The sequence below is a fragment of the Pelobates fuscus genome, chromosome 5 (assembly GCF_036172605.1).
Source record: "Pelobates fuscus isolate aPelFus1 chromosome 5, aPelFus1.pri, whole genome shotgun sequence".
Taxonomy (NCBI): domain Eukaryota; kingdom Metazoa; phylum Chordata; class Amphibia; order Anura; family Pelobatidae; genus Pelobates; species Pelobates fuscus.
In genome coordinates, this window is record NC_086321.1 from 66,899,526 (window position 1) to 66,912,144 (window position 12,619).

A 12,619-nucleotide genomic window follows, 5' to 3' on the forward strand; every position below is an offset into this window, starting at 1 on the left:
AAGATAAGGCCAAGGACTAATGGAAGTATATAGAAAATTGGTCAGACTAGATGGGCCGAATGTTTTTTATCTGCCGTCACATTCTATGTTTCTATGTTTATAAACAGGTCATGGTTAATAGTTTTATGAAATTAACTATTGAGAGATGTCAGCCAGTTAAATTTAAACAGCAATCAAGATTGCCCCCTGGCGTCTACTGAATTAACAGTAGAATTACGTTCAACTTATATAAAATATAAGTTTATTAATTTTAATATTAATATTAACCCTTTTGAAAATCATTGGTTACTCAGCGGATAAGGATATTTTAAAATGAGCTAATGAGGGGGAAAGGAGAGATCACTTGCACACCCTATCTGGCGGAACACTGCTATTCTCTCTAAAAACTCTTATAATATTCGTAAAATTAAATTCCAATCATTTTATACTTAACTTTCTTTCAGCTTGCTCACTCTTTCTTAAGTAGCTGAGACACCACAGAGTGACAGAGGTCCACTTCTGCAAGTTACATTGGTAACTATAGATATATAATTTTTATGGAATTACCCGAGATGGTCAATGTTTAAAGTAAACTGTAATATTTTGTAATCAAATTTTTATTCTATATATTTTGATTGTTCTGAAGACAAATAAAATACATGGTAGATTAGGCTAAGTTTTGCAATAATTATAAGGATATACTTATTCTGTAAATCAGATCTTTCCATAGCTAAATTTCATAATTATCTGTAGCTTACCTTACAGACAGATATGGATTAACTATTTGTTGAGGGCTAAGTACAAGAGAAATAGGGTGTTATATCACAATTAATTATAACATTGCCAGGTTTCTCAGTAAAGTGTAGCAGGTAAATCTATGTTGCTGGTAGTTTGATTTGTTACTGACAAGGAGTAAAGTGTTAATTGCTGGATAAATATATGTTTGTCAAATATTGATGTTTGCCTATTGCTGATAATCAATGTCCAATAAATCTAAGATAATTTGATTGCCAAATACTGATGTTTGCCTATTGCTGATTATATATTCTCAAGTATACGACTGCATAGCTAGATGTGTTTGCATTCTGCTGAATTATAAACTCTATGATAGACAACGGTGTAGTTACCGCGAGGCTGACAAGGCATTTGCCTTGGACGGCACTTTCAGGGGGGCCTAATTTCCCTGGCAAATGCCTTGCCAGCCTCTTGTCCTGGGGGGCCCAGGAGCTGGCTGGCTGGCTGGCCACCTCAGGGCCCCCCCCGAAGGCTGGCATGCGCTGATGTTGTGGGGCGCGCAAGGGAGCACTGTCCCCTGAGCTCTCTTCTGGTCAGCTCCACAGTGATACCGGAGCTGGAATATGACGTCACTCCGGCTCCGGCATCACTAAGAGGCGTGCAAGGGAGCTGAGCAGGGAGCTCAGAGCTGCCTCGCCACCTCCAATATGAGCCAGTCTGCCTGCCCACCCGACCACCTGCCCACCAGCCCAGCTAGCAGCAACCCCACTGGACCCCAGGGAAGAATCGACTCCAGCACTCCCACAGGTACAAAAATTGTAAGTGTGTTAGTGTGTATCTGTTAGTGAGTGAGTGTGTCTGTTAGTTAGAGTGTTAATGTGTCTGTTTGTAAGTTTGTTAGTATGTTCTGTTAGTGAGTGTGTTAGCTTGTGTCTGTTAGTCAGTGTGTGTCTGTTAGTCAGTGAGGGTGTATGTGTGTTTGTCAGTGTGTGTGTATCTGTCACTGAGAGTGTGTGTCTGTTAGAGTGTGCATCAGTATGTGTATCTGTGTCTGTCAGTGTGTGTATGTGTGACTGTCACTGAAAGTATGTGTTTGTGAGTGAATGTGTATGTCTGTTAGTGTGTCTGTCACCTAGTGTACATCCTGTTCCAAATTATTATGCAAATTCTATTCAAGTGTCAAAAATATTCAATATTTTGTTTTTCAGTTTAACTCATGGATGGCATTGTGTCTCAGGGCTCTTTTGATCACTGAAACCAATCTCGGACACCTGTGATAATTAGATTACCAGGTGAGCCCAATTTAAGGAAAAACTACTAATGGAGGGTGTTCCACATTATTAAGCAGAGCACCATTTTCATGCAATATAGGGAAGAAAAAGGATCTCTCTGGTGCCGAAAAGAGTGAAATAGTTCAATGCCTTGGACGAGGTATGAAAACATTAGATATTTCACGAAAACTTAAGCGTGATCATTGCACTATTAAGAGATTTGTGGCTGATTGAGAGCACAGACGGGTTTGTGCAGATAAAGGCACATTGAGGAAGATTTCTGCCAGATCCATGCATCGGATCAAGAGAGCAGCTGCTAAAATACCATTACATAGCAGCTAACAGATATTTGAAGCTGCTGGTGCCTCTGGAGTCCCACGGACATCAAGGTGTAGAGTCCTCCAGAGTCTTGCAACTGTGCATAAACCTTCTATTCGGCCACCACTAACCAATGCTCACAAGCAGAAATGGCTGCATTGGGCAGAAAAATACATGAAGACTAATTTTCATACAGTCCTATTCACTGATGAGTGCCGTGCAACCCTGGATGGTCCAGATGGATGGAGTAGTGGATGGTTGGTAGACGGCCACCCTGTTCCAACAAGGTTGCAATGTCAGCAAGACGGGGGTGGAGTCATGTTTTGGGCCGGAATCATGGGAAGAAAGCTGGTCGGCCCCTTTAGGGTCCCCGAAGGTGTAAAGATGACCTCTGCAAAGTATGTGGAATTTCTGACTGACCACTTTCTTCTCTTGTACAGAAGGAAGAACTATGCTTTCTGTAATAAAATCATCTTCATGCATGACAATGCACCATCTCATGCTGCAAAGAATACCTCTGTATCAATGGCTGCTATGGGGATAAAAGGAGAGAAAGTCATGGTGTGGCCTCCATCCTCCCCTGACCTCAATCCTTTGGAGCATCCTCAAGCAAAAGATCTATGAGGGTGGGAGGCAGATTACATCCAAAACAGCAGCTCTGGGAGGCTATTCTGACATCTTGCAGACAAATTCAAGCAGAAACTGTCCAAAAACTCACAAGTTCAATGGATGCAAGACTTGTGAGGCTGCTATCAAATAAGGGGTCCTATGTTAAATGTAATGTGACCTGTTAAAATGTCTAAAAAGTTAAAATGTTGTTATAAGTGTGATTAAAATAGCTTTTAACAGATTTATTTAACCAATCATTGTTAACAGGAGTAGTCCCAGAAGATTGGAAGTTATTGAATGTTGTGCCCATTCACAAGAAAGATAATAGGGAGGAGTCGGGCAACTATAGGCCAGTAAGCCTTACTTCAGTAGTGGGGAAAGTAATGGAAACCATGTTAAAGGATAGGATTTCAAGATCAGAGACAACAAGGGTTTACTTCAGGGAAATCATGGCAAACTAATCATTTTTTTGTCAATCTTTATTTTATTATGGCATATGCGTTATGGGGTACAGAACAGAAAGGGGAGGTACATAGGGATAACACATGTGAATGGTAACAAGATGGTTCACATTACACTCCCAAGAAAACCTGCCACATTTTTCTTTTTTTTTTTTTAAACATGAATAATCACAGCGTTTCAAGTTAGGTTAAGCTTCACAAAGTAAAACATCATTAACTAAGGTAAAAGAGTGAAGTTTAGTAGGTATTATTATAACATACGTCAATGCTGACAAGCTGGTTTGTGTTTCACACTTAGGAATAACTGCGATCGTTACTTATTAAAACATGAAGAGACATAGCGTTACTAACAATACGGGGAAATTATTAGCGTACAATGATGCATTCGATTAATTATAAGAGATTTATAGGCTTTTCAAGCATCACAGTGTTCCTAAGCTATGCATGGAATTACAGGCTTCAAACAAGCATTCCCAGTACACATACAAGGTTACGGATAGTTACAAGCTGGAGACCAAGTGTATGGGGGATAATCCCCTTTAAATGCTAGGGTCAGACTAGGGACACTCAGCAGAGGCCAGACAACTGCCCTTATGAGATCTGCCCAGGGCATAGAGTGCTTACCGGGCTATAGCGTGTCTAAAGAGAGGGGAAAAGCCAAGGTGTGGATAAGGTACAGAGTGGGTCCATGTGTAATGTGACAAGGTCACCAAGAGTCTATGTCCGCCCGGGTGTTAGGCAGTACTCAGCTGTGGTGGAGCTTGTCTCTCCTGCCTGCAGTCCGTGTAAGATGGTGAGAGGTCTCGTGTGCCGGCCTGGTGTTCAGGTTCATCCAATGCCAGAGGTAGGAAGCGTGGCGGTCGAGGCGTGGGTGATCTGGATTGAGCAGGGTCGTCGCGAGGGAGGAGGGACCTCTCCCCAGCCCCAAGCTTCTTGGTGGGTCGGCTTCGGTGTGCCACAGGCTCGGGAACGCAATTGGACCGGGCCTTTCCCTAAACGGGCGCTGCAGATAGCCCCGGTGTTTCGCCGCCGCCAGCGGCGGGCGGGCTTCCGGCGAGGTGGCAGAAGCTTTAGAGGGTGCCCCCTAGTGACCCGCAGCTTGGGTGGGCAAAAAGCGGTAGTTGCAGGCGATTGGGTACAAGCGTTACCCGGGGTCGGTCTGCTCCGTCTCCTCATCGCCTTCCCCGCTGTCTGTACTTCGTGGACAGGGGAGGCTCTGGCGAGGCGTTTTTCCAGCCGATCCCAGAACCTCTGAAAAATCAGATCCAGGCTGGTAAGTTGGGGTTGTGTCGGTGGAGGCCTTGGTGTGTCGTCCGCCAGGTTGTTGGGCTCTATATTGACAGGGCCCCAGCCAGGGTGGGCAGTCGTAGGCCTTGTTGCCGAGTGTGTCAGATTGGTGAGGACCGGGATAACCCCCGCCGGTCCATAGGGGGGGGAACGGTGGCTTGAGCCTTGTCTCCCACCACGGTGGGATGGCAGGAGAGCGGCCGTCTCCCCCGCATCCGCCACGTGTGTAGGCCTCAATGTCTGTGCGAGCGGGAGCAGTGCAGTGAGCCCCGAGAGTGGTATCATTGTGCAGGTCTCGGTGCCCCAAGTCGTTTGGGAGTCAAGAGGATTTGGTTCACGGGTTCTGGTCCGCTGGAACCGGTTCTTGGCGCTCGGCAAACTAATCTTATTGATTTTTTTGATTGGGTAACTAAAATAATAGATCAGGGTGGTGCAGAAGACATTGCTTACCTAGATTTAAGGTAAGGCTTTTGACACTGTTGCACATAGAAGGCTTTTCAATAAACTGCAATCTTTAAGTTTGAATTCCAATATTGTTGAATGGGTAAGGCAGTGGCTGAGTGACAGGCAACAGAGGGTTGTAGTCAATGGAGTATATTCGAAGCTTGGGCTTGTCACCAGTGGGGTACCTCAGGGATCTGTACTTGGATCCATTCTCTTTAATATTTTTATTAGTGATATTGCAGAAGGTCTTGGCGGTAAGGTATGTCTTTTTGCTGATGATGTAACAGGGTTGATGTTCCAGGAGGGATAAGCCAAATGGCAAATGATTTAGGTAAACTAGAAAAATGGTCAGAGTTGTGGCAACTGACATTTAATGTGGATAAGTGCAAGATAATGCATCTTGGACGTAAAAACCCAAGGGCAGAGTACAGAATAGACAGACAATGTAAAAGAGCAGCAGGAAATGCTAGCAGAATGCTTGGTTGTATTAGCAGTAGAAAGAGGAAGTGCTCATGCCATTGTAAAGAACACTGGTGAGACCTCACTTGGAGTATTGTACGCAGTACTTGATACCTTAGAGAGAGTTCAGAAAAGGGCTACTAAACTGGTTCATGGATTGCAGGATGAAACTTACCAGGAAAGGTTAAAGGATCTTAGCATGTATAGCTTGGAGGAAAGACGAGACAGGGGGATATGATAGAAACATTTAAATACATAAAGGGAATCAACACAGTGAAGGAGGAGACTATATTTAAAAGAAGAAAAACTACCACAACAAGAGGACATAGTCTTAAATTAGAGGGGCAAATCTTTAAAAATAATATCAGGAAGTATTACTTTACTGAGAGGGTAGTGGATGCATGGAATAGCCTTCCAGCTGAAATGGTAGAGGTTAACACAGTAAAGGAGTTTAAGCATGCGTGGGATAGGCATAAGGTTATCCTAACTTTAAGATAAGGCCAGGGACTAATGAAAGTATTTAGAAAATTGGGCAGACTAGATGGGCCGAATGGTTCTTATCTGCCGTCACATTCTATGTTTCTATTTCAGTAAATATGCCAATGACAAATGACAATTTTATCACATGACAGGAGGCTTCGTATTTTGCATAATCTTTCTTTACTAACCCCATAGCAGCAAAGAAAAGAGTGACATAACTGAGAATCAATCACAATGCAGTATAGAGTATAAGAGGTGTAACGTATGACATCATTTCCTCTTTCTTTGCTGCTCCATCACAAGATAAGTACAGATTTGGTTTATCCTCTCTGTCATTTCATTACTACTGTATTTCACTCCATTTTGTAAAATACTGTTAATATTATAATATTGCTATTTATCTTCTATTTTCCTTTTGGGGGACTTTCCCCTCTGTTCTGGGGTTCTTCCCCTGGCTCTGGGAATTTCTATTGTCCCTTTCCCTTTATTAGAGGTCTTACCGGCTTTTTCGCCATCTTCACCTCTAATTCCCAGTGTCAGTTCGTGTTGTCGCGGTATTTCCCGCTCTTTCTTTCATTCGCACGTTGTATTAGTTTCTCGAACGGCACTTTGACCGTTCATTCGTTAAAATGCGTTGTATTAGGCGCTCGCGTTCCTTTCATGCGCCATCTATTGGCGCGCGCGTTCGCTAACTTGTGCGTACGAACGCCCAGCGTTCATGTAAATCCCTTTTTGCCGCCTAACACCTAGGGGAGGTACTAAAACCTCCCATTTCAACTGTCTTTAGTCCGGCAGCCATTTTAAACGGCTGATACTGCTCTGTGACAGACTCCTGTTAGACTCCTGCAGCCAGATATCCTGGAATATTATCCTGAGGCCAGGTTTTCTTTTCTCCGCTCACTGTGGGACCAGTATAAGGTTAGTGCTTTGCACTTGGGGTCGGTTTAAGCCAGTTGGTGTATCCTTATTCTGGCAGGGGTGAGCACCCATTCATGTGCTGCTGAACGGACCTGTTTATGCAGGATTCCGAATTCCTGGGTTAGCCCCAGTGACAGCCCTCATCATCTCATTTGACCTATCAGTCGCTTAATCCTCTCAGGTTAACCATACCTAAATTTATACCACCCCTGGTCCCCAGGCCTCTCCAAGTTTTTTGTGCCACAAGTGCCCTCACGCATAATTACCGGGTGAGCCTCGAGTATCATGGAAGAATCACAAAATCCCTCAGATCTCCAGGCCATGATTGCAGCAGCGGTAGCTGCGTCCATGGAAAAGGCCTTTGCTAAGTCGTTCCAAACGGAACAAGAGGCATCTAAGCCCACTCCCAGACAGGCTCATTATGGGGCAGATTCTGAGGACTCCGATTCCTCCAGGGAGCGCTCCCACCCCCCTAAGCGCCATTGGAAAGGCAAAGCCATGGGACCTTGTAAGTCCAAAGGAAAAGCCCCTGCTAAACGCAGAAGAGACACGAGCAGGTCATCAAAAAAAAAACGCTCAGGCTTCCTCTGGAGAAGAGGACGCAGGACCGTCACACACGCTAGCGGTGGTGGACGAATGGCAGGCGGCTGCCTCCGACTAGGAGGAATCCGACTGGGACTCTGCTGCCAATTCTGACCCTTATTGGGTAAGGGAACAGACCCTGGGTGAGCCCCAGGATTCTGTGGCCACATCTTTGGATACTCCACAAGAGGGTTCAGAGATATTTCTGGACAACTCTGGCCACGAATGACCCAAGGAACATTTGCCATCCCCGTTCGGAAGAATGGACACCACCCGAACACCTGACCAGATTCATGCACTTCTGGCTCTGAAAGTCTCTCGATAAGGAAGTGAGAAAATGCATGAGATCGGAATGTCCTCGCCCAAGCCTACCAGATAAGGTAGTACACACTCCTGAATTCGACCCGCTTATGACCACGTTTATGTCCCGCGGGGTCGGGACCCACGCAAGGGAGTGGAACATGGCTTCAAGGGAGCCCAAGATAAATTATTGGATGCTATCGGTCCATTGGCGAGGATAATGGATATGGCAGACGATGCCTATGAAAGGGCTGATGATTTCACCCAAGATATGGTGCGTGAGTGGGCACGAGATACCTGAGAGTGGGCACAGAGGTGCTTCTGCTTCCTCGGGAACACTAATGTGGCCCTCTCTTCGGAGAGGCGCCGAGCAGCACTGTTCCGAATTGATGACAAGCTTGTCGAACTGGGGGATAAGGAATTGGGCCCCTTGGCACAGGGCAAACTGTTTGGAGAGGCCTTCCTTACTGAGCTCAATAAGATGGTAAATATCTTCACATCCCTCAATAAGGTGCAAACGTCCATGCGGAAAGTATTTCGCGGATCCAACACTCGAGGTGTTTTTGGGAGGGCTGATCGGCAGAGGGGCCGTGCCACCAGCCATTTCTGGCCATCCGGCCCCGGCACTACCAGGACACAGCCATTCTACATGGACTCATCTGTCCGCCATCGATTCCACCAGTTTAGGGGATCGGACCGTGGCGGCCGAGGACGCTCCAGAGCGAGATTCTACAACGGTAAGTCACCTTTCTATCCTATCTCTAACCCCCTGCCGTATCGCAGGACGTGTTTCTCTTTTTTCTAGAATTGGGCAGACCTATCCTCAGACACATGGATACTGTGGACGGTACGGGGCTATCAAATAGAATTCGAGACAACGCCGCTCCAACAACCTCACCCGATTCAACTATCTCAGGCAGATGCTGGCGTGATAGACGCAGAACTTCAGGACTTACACTCCAAAGGTGCCATCCAACCGGCTCCGGATCCCTCTGGATTTTACAGCAATATTTTCCTGGTCAGGAAGAAGACAGGAGAAATCCGACCCGTCATCAACCTCAGGGAACTGAATTCCTACGTGGTATATTGCCACTTCAAGATGGAAGGCATCCATCTTCTCCGGGACCTACTTCGAGACAACGACTGGTTCACACGTCTAGACCTTAAGGACGCATACCATACCATCCCCGTGCATGAAACGAGCCGATCATATCTCCGTTTCTACTGGCACGGGACACCTTGGCAATTCACCTGTCTCCCGTTTGGCCTCAGTTCGGCCCCATGGTGTTTCACCAAAATTATGAAACCGGTAATGGCGAAGCTGAGAGCCCAAGGCATAAGATGCATCGTCTACCTCGACGACATCTTGATGTTCGATGAGGATGTAAGGACCCTAGCGAATCATACAGCCTACACTGTACACCTACTCGAATCTCTGGGCTTCGTTATCAACGGCCCCAAATCATCTTTGATTCCCGCTCAGGTGATCAAATTCCTAGGGTTCGAGATAGACTCAACATTGTGTACTCTACGCCTTCCGGCCGCAAAGATTGCCACCATCCGCAGGGAAATTCGGAAAGTACGACTGACATCCATACCTAGGATTACTGGTACGGATCGTGGGCCTTCTCTCCTCCTCCATCCAAGCCATCTTTGCCGGACCCCTACATTACAGAGCCATGCAATGCCTCAAGGCGAGGTTCCTTCGCAGAAACCCGACTTACGACCAACCGGTCCCTATGTCGGACGCGGTTCAGGAAGAATTGCAATTTTGGCTGAACTGCATGCAGGCTTGGAACGGCCGGGCCATATTCGGAAACCAACCAGACTTCATACTGGAGTCAGACGCCAGCCGCTCAGGCTGGGGAGCAACGGACGGCACCTCCTCCACGGGAGGAGTGTGGACTCCCCAAGAACTTTCGATGCACATCAACTGTCTGGAGCTCTTGGCAGGATCGTTCGCCATTTGCAGCCTAGCAAAGGAACGATCCAACTGTTGCATCCTGCTCCGGATGGACAATGTCTCAGCGGTGAGATACATCAATCGACTCGGAGGCACCCGCTCTCAGGCACTAGTAGAACTCACGAAGGAAATCTTCGATTACTGCCTACCCCGCAACATCACATTGTTGGCGGAACATCTTCCAGGGGAATCCAACATAACAGCAGACTGGTACTCACGCCACTGACGGGACGCCAGCGACTGGCAATTAGACCGTCAGGTTTTTGAGATACTGGACGCACAAAGGGGTCCTTTCTTTCTGGATTTATTCGCCTCCCGCAACAACCGTCAAACAAAAGACTTCTTCAGCTGGCTCCCACACCCAGAAAGTCTAGCGACGGACGCTTTCCTACAACAATGGCCACAACACGGAGCCTACGCATTCCCGCCATTCTCAATGATAACGAGGGTTCTGCACCGAATCCGGACACAGACCCTCATCACGCCACTGTGGCAGAGCCAGCCGTGGTTCCCGGAGCTCCTGGAACTGTCGAAGAAGGATCCCCTCCTCCTACCAGATACTCCGACCATTCTCAGGAACCCGATGGGACTACCCCATCCACTGGTCAGGGAAGACCGGCTTCCTTTAGTGGCCTGGACTCTTTCAGGGGTTCCTGGCGAACCGAGGATTTATCGCAGGAAACTAGGGATCTCCTATGGGATTCATGGGCACCAGGTACAAGGAGGTGCTATTAACAGCATGGCACTGCTGGACAACTTGGTGTCTGGGACGGGATCTCAATCCCTTTACGGCACCTATTCCCTTCATCATGAACTTTCTCACATCCCTATTCACAACTGGGAAATCGTACCGGTCCATCAACGTGGTATGTTCGGCCATCTCGGCGGCCCATACGCCAACTCAAGGAACACCAGTAGGCCAGAACCCGCTCATCTGTAGACTCCTTCACGGCATGCGCCTGCCTCCGGCACCCCCCGGAACCCAAATACTCTAGGCTTTGGGACGTTGGCATAGTTCTACAGTTTTTACGGGACTGGCCTTCTAATGAAAATGTATCACTTCGCAAACTTATGGAGAAATTCACTTTCCTTCTCTGCCTAGTCTCCTTTCGTCGGGTCTCCGATGTACGCGCTTTCGACGCCGATGCATTTACCTTTTGTCCAGCGGGAGTAACCTTCCAGGTTTCTCGGTGCACAAAGTCGGACTCTTCCTCCGTCTTCTATCCTTTTTTCCCCTCAGAACCCCAACTCTGTGTGGTCTCTACTCTCCGTCAATACGTGGAAGCTACCGTGACGTTGCGGAATACTTCCAATCGTCAACTTCTCATCTCCTACGTCCGCCCCTACGCTCCAGTCTCGGTCACTATGTTGGCCAGATGGGTTAGATGGGATAGACCAGGCTTTTCGAGCACACTCAGTTCGAGGGGCCGCAGCCTCTTCCGCCTACGCGGCGGGGGCCTCCCTTCCAGATATTTTGCGGGCGGCGGACTGGACTAGGGAATCCACCTTTCGGACGTTCTATTTCCATCCTCCATCTAATACGGTTTTTGCTCTACTTTCTCAGCGTTGAAATTGCAAAATACGAAGCCTCCTGTCATGTGATAAAATTGAAGATTATGCTAGCTTTAGTGTACAGATAATCTTAATTTTAATAATGACAGGAGGCGAGTATTTTCCCTCCCTGCTCTCTCTCGCTCTTCCCTACTTCTGTTTCATGCATATTCTATCCCTTCATTCCTTTTATTACTGCTCTATTACCTATGTTGAGTTTGTTGGACATTTAATTATATGCCATGTGGGTGGGATGTTCGTTAGCATCGAAAGATGGGAGGAATGCATTCACTATATTTAATACTAGTTTTATCTTATCTTAAGGGGGTAAACAGTTCATTGTTTTTACCCAATCAATATTGGAAGCTAATATCTCTTTACATTCTCATTTCAGTTTAAACAGATGAAACAGGACATTACAGACTCCATTCAAGGTGTCATCATCGCCTTACAAAGGAAGATCGTCACTTTACTTCAATCAATTTTCCCTTGGAGTCTATCTGCTTATGTTCGATTGTTCATGTTTTGAGTTATCGTTAATGTTATTCTGCATTGTAACCTTGTGATGTTGCATGTTCTAAAGAGGAAATGATGCCATACGTTACACCTCTTATACTCTATACTGCATTGTGATTGGTTCTCAGTTATGTCACGCTTTTCTTTGCTGCTATGGAGTTAGTAAAGAAAGATTATGCAAAATACTCGCCTCCTGTCATTCTTAAAATTAAGATTATCTGTACACTAAAGCTAGCATAATCTTCAATTTTCAGTTCTTTACAACCTATAAAGTGTTTTGAAACTTACTGTGCATAATAATTTGGAACAGTGCATTGTAAGTTTTTTATGTTTAAAAAAAATACTGTTATCATTAGGAGGTTGTTCAATAAAATTTGAATTGTACTCTTAATAGTTGATAACATGAGAATTATGCTGACTGGTATTTACATCAATTATTTAGGTAAATGAGAAAAATATCATTTACATAATAATTTGGAACAGGGTGTATGTGTGTCTGTCAGTCAATGTGTCTGACACTGAGTGTATATATGTCTGTCAGTGAGTATATGTGTCCCAGTGTGTGTGTGTGTCTGACACTGAGTGAGTGTGCATCTGTCTCTGAGTGTGTATGCATTTCTGTTAGTGAGTGTGTACGTGTCTGTCGGTGAATGCGAGTGAGTGTAACTATGAATGAGTATGTTTCAGTGAAAGTGTGTGTTGGTTAAACAGTGTGTGTGACAATGACTGTATATCTGTAAGTGAGT